The sequence below is a fragment of the Armigeres subalbatus genome, chromosome 3 (genome assembly GCF_024139115.2).
Source record: "Armigeres subalbatus isolate Guangzhou_Male chromosome 3, GZ_Asu_2, whole genome shotgun sequence".
Lineage (NCBI taxonomy): Eukaryota > Metazoa > Arthropoda > Insecta > Diptera > Culicidae > Armigeres > Armigeres subalbatus.
Window position 1 is genome coordinate 375,633,640 of NC_085141.1, and position 10,731 is coordinate 375,644,370.

Here is a 10,731-nt window from a genome sequence, read left to right on the forward strand (position 1 = left end):
TCAGGAGCACATGATTTTCCCTCACGAAAGTTTTCGGGGAGAATCGCTTTTCGGGAAAGAAAAATAGCCTGAGAGTGATAACAATTTTTCGCTCACTTCGATTGCCGCTCAGCGTTGGTTTGCTCTTTTCTTTCATATTTGAGTCTTTTCGTGGCATCATCAATGCAAATGGTAGTAGCCTATGAGGAAAAAATAACTAACGCTTTCATACAGATGGCGTGGTGGTGTGGCTAAAGTAACCGCATCTCCACAGATATTATTGTTACTATTCTGGGTTCGAATCCCGGCGCGACCATACAATTTTGTAATTGTACTGCGATAATTCTCGCAAAAAGTGAGTGAGAGGTGAAAGTAATGAAACGAAAAGGGATTTTCATGTAATAGGCAAGATTTTCGTTCATTTTCCAATGCAATTTCTAGAGAAAAGATTGATGGGTGAAAGATGATCCTCAACATAAACAACGAAACAAGATTTTCCCTTGGCCGAAAAACGCTTGCTTTGGTCTCATTGAAACGAAAAGTCAAAACCCTGATAATGTGTATTTTGGTTCGCTAAGGCATCTTTTCTTTCATACAGTGGTACATTTTCAATTCAGATTTTTTCATTCACTCCTTCGCCATGATTAGGAACGGGGAAAATTTTAATTTTAATTTCTGTTTCTCCTCCCTTGAAATTCGATGGCCATTTTATTCTTTGACGAAGGATGAGTTTTCCGGTTGAATAAATTCATTTATTGTTTCTCACCTTCTTCATTATTCAAAATTTAAGTCTCAATATCCCCACTAATCCAGTGATTCTTCAGTAAGAATTGTATATAGAAATGTCATAAATGTGAATAAAAACAAAACATTGCAAATTTGGCATACGCTGCCTTTGATCAGTAGCCAGGAAAATATTCATTAAAGGCGCTTTCAATTTTCCAGGTTTCCAAATTTTTCTTGCAATGCGTAATAATTCAAAATCATTTATCTCATCCTGATCTCATAATTGACTTAAGGTTTCTGGCTATTGAAATGGGAAGTAGGCTCTGAAATTGAAATAAAACAAAATTAGAAAACAAATCACCAGCAAATGCGAAGTTTCAGGTGCCATTAGTTCCCGTGTTGGTCATACCTAATTGCACCGAAAGTGATTGTATCGTTTCTCAAGGTGCGTATTAAACTATTCATAGTGCTGATCTGGTCATTCGGTCTGCTTTAACTTGAATATTAAGTTAGAAAAATTGATGTACGGATTATGATCCTATGATTCGAAATCCGTCCACCATGGACGGATTTCGATTCAGGAGGTGTTGATTTTGTTCGAAATTTGGTCAGTTGTTTTCAATGCAATACAGTGGAGCATATAAAAATAGAGGCCCTCGTCCTGTATCAATGACGAACGTTCTATCTGCATTTGATTGGTATTTTCTAAAGAAGTTTTTCCAAGTCCAATCCAAGTGCTTGGGTGTACAGATTTTGATGCACCACGATACTTACCACGTACCTAATTCCCACTATCTTCTCTTAAAATAGTGAGTGGCAAATGCAAATGAAGCAATCAATCAATTCTTTTTAGGCTACTATGATTCATGTTAATACTTCGAAGGCGTAAAGCGTCATTCCATCCAACAAACAACAGAAGCATGAATCAACAACAATCCGTTTTGACTTTGACGCTTTTATCAATACAGAGGATTGGATTCATATCAGGTTGGCACGAGGAAAATGTATATCGGAACACATGCAACAGGTGTAATTAAAATTTTTGTCTCTGACAATTTGGATAAAAGATAACAGCAGGGGGCCTCCTTAAGCCGTGCGGCTACAAAGCAGGACAATGTTGAGGGTGGCTGGGCTCGATTCCAGGTGCAGCCTACAATTTTCGGTTTGGAAATTGTCTCGACTTCCCTGGGCATATAAGTATCATCATGTTAGCCTCACTATGGCGCACAAAAGGCAGAAATAGTAATTTCATTTAGAAACCTCGCAGTTAATAATTGTGGAAAATGCCCAATGAACACTAAGATGCGAGGAGACCGTCCCAATAGGGGGATATCATAACAACAAACAAGAAAAAGGACAGTATGAAACCATATGCGAGAATTATATTGCTGGTCCGTTGTTTGGCGGTAAATTACCTCGAAAGAGTAAAAATGTCTATCGGGAAGATTAAAGGTGTAGTGTCTCTACAAATAAACATAAAAAAAACTTCTCCCCATGCTCCTATTGACTTAAGAGCCGCGATATAATGTTAGCGGCTTGTATCGAGGCAAGCTCCAGCAGTACAGATAATGTCTCAGTGCTGTCCAGTTCTGTTAAAGGCGCCTTCAATGTTCAGTGATAGTCCGCCACGAAAAAAAACTCAGCGCAATAAAAACAAACATCGAGCGAGGGCGAGACGGGAGCAAACTTATCTGCAACCATGGATTTCACCGTTCTTGGAACGATTACCGCAGTGGTGATCGTACTCGGACTGATCTATCGCTACATGACGCGAAACGCCACTTTTCTACTTTTGCGGATAAGCCGATGCCATTTCTGAAGCCGGTATTTGGAGTCGGAAATTTAGGACCACTGTTGAGGAAAAGAACGGATATTGGAGCATTTGCGTTGGCTGTACAATCGCTTCCCAAATGATAAGTGAGTAATCCGTTGCTCTTGATGTGGAACTGATATGAAATTGACAGTGGATAGTGTTGTTATCGTCGGGAGTGCAATAAACTGAGAAGCTGTCAATGGTTAACTGGAAATGCTTTTCAAATAGTGAATTGAAACTGAGGAGAGTTCATCAATTTGATATATGAGCTAGAAAACCTTAACCTTTGTCTTATGAGTGATAATTATATTTGAACCTTCGAGCGAGTCGCGATCATGTTCGTTCAGGAACGGATTGGCTATGAATCGTGTCCAAGGGCATCACATTTCGGAAATTCTTTTGTATTAATATTGAATTTCCAAGAAATTTTTCGACTTTTTCCGTGAGAATTTGTTCATTATTATCCCTAGGGGGAAAATTCCAATGAATTCTATCGATTTTTCTCGATTTTAATCCTTCACATACCCAAATCACATATTTTCCAGTTAATCACGGAGAAGTACTAACGGATGATCGTTGCCCATGCTCAATTGTACATTTTTCAAATTTTAAGTTTCAATCGTTTTGATATGAGTTACCTTTTTCACTATTTTCCAACCTCCACCAGGGTCTACGGAATGTTCAACATGCTGAATCCGGTCTTCGTCATTCGTGATCCGGAAATGCTCAAGCGGATAGCCGTGAAGGACTTCGATCACTTTGTCGACCATTCCAGCTTCGGTGGCGACCAAGAGCTGGACAGTTCGCACATGTTGGTTTTGAACTCGCTGGTCGCGTTGCGGGGCAACAAGTGGCGGGACATGTGAGCGACACTCGCTAGTCCGGGCCTTCACCGGTAGCAAAATGCGACAAATGTTCGGCGATCGGCGAGTGCGGACAACGGATGGTCGAGTTCTACAAGGGCAGTGTCAAAGATGGAGCCACCGAGAAGGTGATCCGTAGAAATGAAGGAGCTGTTTTTCGCGGTTTTGCTAATGATGTCATTGCGACGACGGCGTTCGGAATCGAAGGTGGATTCCTTCAGACAGCCGGAGAATGAAATATTTCTTCTGGGGAAAAGCAGTCATGGCGCAACCCCAACGGGTTTTGGAACACACTGAAAGGAATTGGCTACATATTACCTCCCGAAACTAATGGTCAAAATGACGAACGTTGATTTTCTGAGCAAGGAACATGATCCAGTTCTTTCCGGAGAACAATCCATGAAACTATAAAAAATCGGCAGAACAGAACACAAACATTTTACCGGCCGGATATGATCGAATTGTTGATGCAGGCAAAAAAAGGTAATCTGAAGCACTCTGTCGAGAAACAATCGAAAGAAGAGGCATTTTCCGTGGTTAAAGAGTCTCAAGTTGGTAAGCGAAATCATGACCGTGTTTAGGACCGACAGCGAACTTCTCGCACAAGCGTTAATCTTTTTCACGGCTGGGTTCGAAACGGTTTCTGGTAACGTTGTCGTTCATGGCGTACGAACTGATTAGAAATAAGGACGTCCAGAACCGGTTATACGAAGAAATCGTTGAAACGGGAACGTTCGCTCGAAGGAAAACCGCTGTCCTACGAGGTTCTCCAAGCCATGGTGTACATGGATAAGTGGTCGTTTCGGAGGTGATGCGGGTGTACGGCCAGCCAATTGGGACGATCGTCGATCGGTTGTGTGTCAAGGATTACGTCTACGACGATGGACAGGGCTGTCGTTTTACGATCGAGAAGGGCCGCACCGTGATGGCGAGCGTGATTGGGTTTCACCGCGATCCGAAGTACTATCCACAGCCGGAGCGGTTCGATCCGGAGCGGTTCAGTGCGGAGAATCGAAGAAACATAAATCCGGATACGTACTTGCCGTTCGGAATTGGTCCGAGAAACTGTATTGGTATGATCAAAATGGCTTAGGTCACTCCTGACGGAATCCAAGTTTCAAAGTGCTCGCGTTTTCGGGGGCACACCACTCGATACGGAGACGGCGCACAACTGTCATTTTTGTTGATTTAGCTTTGCTGCGTCGCAGCATGCGTGAAATAATAAAAATGACAGTTGTGCGTATTCGAGTGGTGTGCGCCCCTGAAAACGCGGTCAGCACTTTGGTCATGGAATGTTTACTAATGTGTCTATGATAAACTCATTTTGGTGTTTTCCTTTAGGCTCCACTTTGCACTGATGGAGATGAAAGCTGTTGTCTATCTATTGTTGCTTCTGAATTTTTAGCTTCAAGTGACTGAGAAAACGCAAATTCCTCTAAACTAGAAAAGAGTCCAACAAAAATTGCTTCGGAGAATGGAATTTGGCTCGAGTTGAAGCCACGGGTGTCAAAGTTGTGATTGATTGTATTCATTTTTATTCCTTAAATGTATTATTATATATTGATTTTTCTGAAATAAATTGATTTTATATTTATTAGGTACTATAGCTATAGCCGAACGTACCCTGCATTGCTCGTTGTTGAATTTGGCGTTCTAAATATCAATTTATCGTCAATGAATTATTGGCAGTGGCTGATTTTCTACCCACCGCTTCCCATCCAGGCGCTAGTATATGCGCAAAATAGCCAGCATGGAGTTAACCAGAAATTTGGCATAATGAAAGATATCTAACGCGGGTTTTCTCAACATTAGAAACTTTTTCATGAAAATCTATTTGGTACCGGTTATGTAGGAAGGTATCCGCTACTACGCATACCACCAAATATTTTTCGATGAAAGTGCTTATTTTGAGAAATCGAGCCTTGAGATGCCTTTCGCCATACTGATTTCAGAAAGTTTATTCTCCTAGTGTGCCGCTGTAAGCACGCTCAAAGCAGGCGATTCATTACAACTTACTCTATTTATTATAATTTTTAAAATTTTCTACTTTCGTCGTCAAATTTGCAAACTCTGGGTATATAAAAACACAGCGGGTCGCAAGACGAATTGATTAGTGATAAAACCATACAAGTCGGTGAACCCGTTCGTGAGTTATATAACCTCAAAGGAATGAATCGCCTGCTTTGAGCGTGCTTACAGCGGCACAGAAGGAGTTAACTTTCTGAAATCAGTATGGCGAAAGGCATCTACGAGGTTCGATTACTCCAAATTAAGCACCTTAATCGAAAAAATATTTGGTAAGGGCGTAGTAGCGGACACCATCCTTCATAACCGGTCAAACAAATAGTTTTCATGAAAGTCTTAATCTTGAGAAACCCGCGTTCATTAGATGTCTTTCGCCATACAAATTTCTGGCGGTTAACTCATGTTGGCTATTTTGCGCATATACTATAGCGCCGGGATGTGATAGCGGCGAGTAGAAAATCAGCCACTGCCAATAATTCATTGTAAACTATTTTTTATATATAGAGATATAAATAAGCAAAAAATCATTTAGTGTTCGGGACTAACATATAAACGCCCCATGGAAAGTGAATTTGAAAATTTGCTAATAAAGAAAGGACAGACTACTGCAGTTACTGTTGAATGGGTCGATGATCGGCTATCCTGGTTTGGAACAGGATACCCTAAACTGAACATCGAAGACATCGTTTGGCAACCCGAATCGAGTTGACTCGAGCTAATCCTATCCAGTGGAAAGCCCTGGCCAAGCAAGGACTTTCGCAGTATACTACACTGTACCTCTATTTTCCTGAGTATCACCATTGTGACATGGATGCAGCGAGAATGAAGGCAACCGACCTTCAACGACATTCAACGGTAGAAGTAAAACAGGACGAGCCACCATGGTAAAGGCGGAAACCGAGGCGGAGAACGTCAATCAGCTACGTTTGCCGCAGATCCAGCTGCAAATGTTCAACGGGGACATTGACGATTGGCTGAGTTTTCGCGACCTATTCACGTTGCTCTTTCACTGGAAGGTGGATTTCACTCTAAAGAGTGGAATAATTCCAGCTGACGGTGACGAAGCGGTAGGCAAAGCTCTCTTCAAAGCTGCGCTTTACATCCAAAGAAATCAGAAGTAAACCTCCACACCATGGTTGAGCACTTCGATAGTATCGTGTACACATTCGACCAAGAAGTCCAGCCGTAGCAACTGCAGTTGTGATAATTGAGGATGACATCTGCAATCGATTTCCTGCTCGTGTACTACTGGACTCCGTTTCCGAAAATAATTTCATTAGGTACATAGCGGTTGAGGTGGCTCCACCCCACTACCCCGAATGCCATTACCCTCAAGGCCACTACCCCGAATGTAACCCCGAAAACCATCACCCTGAGAATGGGACACTACCCCGAAATCCATTACCCCAAAAGGCAATTACCCCGAAAACATTTAGAATTTGTAGTATTCTATTATTATGTTTAACACTAACAGATATCGATGAATCGCAACAGATTTTTAACCAACCAGTTTAAAGAACCATGATATTCTTCTAATCAACTTTAACTGTCATTCCTGTCATTATGACCTAGAAAATTATTATTCTACGAAATGTAGTAAGAGATCCTTTTTTTATTTTCAATAGAACGCGTTTTCCGGGTATAAGGCGAACAGAGGAGATGATGCTTTCTTTAAATGAACAAGTTTTCCCGTTATAAGGCAGACAGAGAAAATAATGCCTTCTTTAAATGAACGCGTTTGCCCGGTATAAGGCAGACAGAGGAGATGATACCTCCTTTGAATGAACGTACTTATACTACGATAAGGCACACAGAGGAAATAATACCTTTTTAAAAGAAACGCGTCTGCCCGACAGAAGGCGAACCGAGATGATGCCTTCTTTGATTCAACACAACATCCCGAAGACAAACAAGATTTCCTCTTTATCACTCTCATACACACCTCCTTACTCCTCATTTCCTCTGCCTCACTAATTATTATCACCTCACCCACTCTCATTCACTATACACCCGCTCTTACTCATTTCGAACCACTCTTACTTACTCATCCACTTTCGCCATGCCATGCGGCGGCGTGGACAGTAACCGCCTCAAACTCTCTGCATTATGCACGAAAACGTGCTGCGTAATCTCCTCCTACCCTTCAGAACCCTTGAAGAGTGCCATACGAAGTGGAACGGGAACGTCGTCGAGGAATGCGACTGTGTTGAACTGTCCCTGTTTCCCGAGTAGGGTTACTGGGATGATCGGAAAAAGCGTAGACGACGACAGCTGCCGATGAACTAATAGTTTTCGATGACATTGGTGGCTCGAAGTGAAGTAGTCGATGATGTTGTTTTGGGCAGCCGTTGATTCCGTACACTTCTCCCGAAGTGAGACAACGAGCGCACAATTTGTTTGCTTTTACCGCTTTCCATCTGCCGTCTAGATCGAGTCCTTTGAACGACGAGCAATTGTCGATTTGATGACTGTCGAGGTCGACGTTGCACGACTTCGTGTTACTTGGTGCGGCATCATTTTCTCTCGGCTTTCCACCTCTGACTCCCGCCTTTTCTGTATTTTCCTGGCGACTCACTTTCGCTTTATCCGTGGAAACGTGCGTGTTCACGAACGATCTCTCCTTCAAGCGACCTTTCTCATCTATTTCTTCCTTATTTCTGTGGAATATTGGACAGCTGAGTTAAACACTTGCTGCCGAAGATATTCTCGCCATGTAGCTACTGAACACGTTCAAACCCACATCTTGTACTTGCACCTGGTAGAGGGCCCAACTGAACTGAAAATGTCGCCGGTAGCTTGTCAACTCTTGAAAAAGAGGATTCTGGAGCTCTCTGAAAGGACCCTTCTCAATCTTCTTTGGAAAATGCTTCAGAGCCTTTCTTGAAAGGAGGCTTTTGAGTACCTTTAGAAAGAAGGCCTGGAGCCTCTTGAAAGAAGCGCCTGAGCATCTGAAAGAAAGCTTTGAGTCTCTAGAAAAGGGAGGCTTGTTTCGAGAGCCTCTAAAGAAGGCCTTTGAGCTTCTTGAAAGGAGGCTTCCGAGCCTCTTGAAAGGAGGCTTCCGAGCCTCTCGAAAGGAGGCTTCCCGAGCAACACACATGTTGTAAATAAGTCTATTATACTCATATAAGACTAAATTTGGTCATATGAGTTATATCAACTCAAATCATCGTGAATTGTGCTGGGGTTGCTAGGGTCTCCTGTTTCTTTGAAAGGAGGCTTCCGAGCCTCTCGAAAGGACCCTTCCAATCCTCTTGGAAAAATGCTTCAGAGCCTTTTGAAAGGAGGCTTTTGAGTCTTTAGAAAGAAGGCCTCCGAGCCTCTTGAAAGAAGGCTTCCGAGCATCTTGAAAGGAAGCTTTCGAGTCTCTAGAAAAGTCTCTTCTTGAAAGGAGGCTTCCGAGCCTCTTGAAAGGAGGCTTCCGAGCCTGTTGAGAGGAGGGTTCCGAGCCTCTTGAGAGAAGGCTTCCGAGCCTCTTGAAAGCAGAGGGGCTTTGAGCCCCTCTGAAAGGAGGCTTCCGAGGCCTCTTGGAGAGGAGGCTTCAAGCTTCCGGCCTCTTTGAGAAAAGGCTTTCGAGCCTCTTGAAAGGAGGCTTTCAGCCTTCTTGAAAGGAGAGGTGCTTTCGAGCTTTGTGAAAGGGCTTCCGAGCCTCTTGAAAGGGCTTCCAGGCCTCTTAGAAGGAGGCTTGAGCTTGAAAGGAGGCTTCTGAGGCCTCTTGAAAAGAAGGCAGCATAACCACTTGAAGGAGGCTTCCGGAGGCCCTTGAAAGGGAGTCTGAGCTGTTTGAAAAAGGCCTTATAAAGAGAAGTGCGTAAAAGGATGCTTCTAATCCTCTTGCTACGAGGCAACCGATGCTTTAGTGAAAAAATCATTTTGTTCATTCTGACGTTTTGTTTCGTTTGATCTTTTATCTCCGCAGCCCTTCATGCTATCAGTTGTGCTGGATTTGTGGAAAGCAGAGGATTCAATTAGGATTGTATTGGTCGTACATATTATATGTAACAATATAAATTTTGAAATAGAATACACAATTATCAAAACTTTATCAATGATTTTTGATTGGAATTGTAATATGTCCGCCATTACGCATTTTTGTCCGAGGTACCCCCTAGGGCCAGCGAAGGTACCCCCAGGGGTACATGTACCCCAGGTTGAGAACCGCTGGTCTAGACGATTGACGTCGCTAACCGCACGGCCATGAAGCCCACGTTCGTAGTGACTCATTCGGGGTTGTAACGTTCGGGATAGTGGCCTTCGGGGTAATGGCATTATGGGTAATAGAATTATGGGTAGTATCGTAGAGTCGGTTGAGTTTAATGGAGGAATACGTTAGGCTCAGACATATTTATTTATAACATTCATAATCCAACTGACAAATGATGTTTCAATGAATGGGGAAGGGTCGTTTGGCCGATACCCATTTGGTCGAAAGCCAATTGGCCGCACAAACCATTAGGCCGAAACCCATCTGGCGCCGAAAGGGTCGTTTGGCCGAAAGAGTCAATAGGCCGAAAGGGTCATTTGGCCGAAAGGATGATTTGGCCGAAAGCGTCGTTTGGCCGAAATGGTCGTTTGGCCGACAGGGTCATTTGGCCAAAAGTGTCATATGGCCGAAAGGGTAATTTGGCCGAATAGGACATTTCGCCGAAAGGACATTTAACCGAATATGTCATTTGAAAAGTGAGAAATTAGGAGTGAGGAGAGAGGCGTATCAATTCTCATTCCCCATTTCTCACTTCTCACTGTAAAAAATGAGAAGAGTTAAGTGAGTAGTGAGACGTCTCACTACCCATTTCGCACTACTAAGTCAGTTCTCACTTCTCACTGTAAAAGTGGAGAAGCGACGTCTCACTACCAACTTCAACGGCTTTACTTTCTTACAGTGAGAAGTGAGAAATGAGGAGGTAGGAGTGGGACGATTCTCACTTCTCATTGTAGAAATAATGAGAATCGCGAAGTGAGTAGTAACTCACTTTCACTTCGCGCTTTTACTTTCTACAGTGAGAAAAAGAAAAAATGAAAGAAAGATATGTGAGACATCTCATCACTACTCACTTCTCATTTCTCCACTTATACTGCTCAAACATAAAAGTGAGAAACGCAAAATGAGGAGTGAGACGTCTCATCTCTGCACCCTCATGTTTATCACTTATTGCTGTGTGTGTTAGAAAGCGCGAAAGCTGGTGCAGTAGTGAGTCTCATTACCCGACTTCTGCCGCCACTATCCCAGCACCTGAACGCACTACTCACTTCTCAAATTGAAAGAGAGGCAGTGAGATCTCATTTCTAACTCTTCATTTTTCTCTTCTCACTGTAGAAAAAGAGAAG

General features: G+C 42.9%; 1 protein-coding gene and 1 pseudogene across 5 annotated transcripts in view; both read left to right on the plus strand.

Moving 5' to 3' along the window:
• LOC134226558 (sodium-dependent transporter bedraggled-like) overlaps positions 1-10,731 on the plus strand; it is an 822,794-nt gene that overhangs the window by 443,865 nt on the left and 368,198 nt on the right. The gene's annotated exons all lie outside the window — the stretch shown is intronic.
• LOC134223685 (cytochrome P450 9e2-like) lies at positions 2,405-4,977 on the plus strand (annotated as a pseudogene).